A 287-nucleotide genomic window follows, 5' to 3' on the forward strand; every position below is an offset into this window, starting at 1 on the left:
CGCTGCGCCCTCGCTGAAGCGCGAACCACGATTTTCACTTCAACATCCATTCACACCGCCTTTGTGAACTTCTTAATCTCCCCTCATCATTAAACCCTTTTATGTAAATATCTTTCGAGAAATGTCTTATTCAAAGTTTATTCCTTTTTTAAACTTCTTGGCAATTATAGAATTAAATGTCAATTCGATGATAATTTTATTCAGAAAGAGAAATTTACTAATAATTTTTAATTGCAAAAGGAATATATATATATTTTTAATAGATATTACTTTGTAGTACCTGCTTT

This window comes from Papilio polytes, unplaced genomic scaffold (genome assembly GCF_000836215.1).
Source record: "Papilio polytes unplaced genomic scaffold, Ppol_1.0 DF821845.1, whole genome shotgun sequence".
Taxonomy (NCBI): Eukaryota; Metazoa; Arthropoda; class Insecta; order Lepidoptera; family Papilionidae; genus Papilio; species Papilio polytes.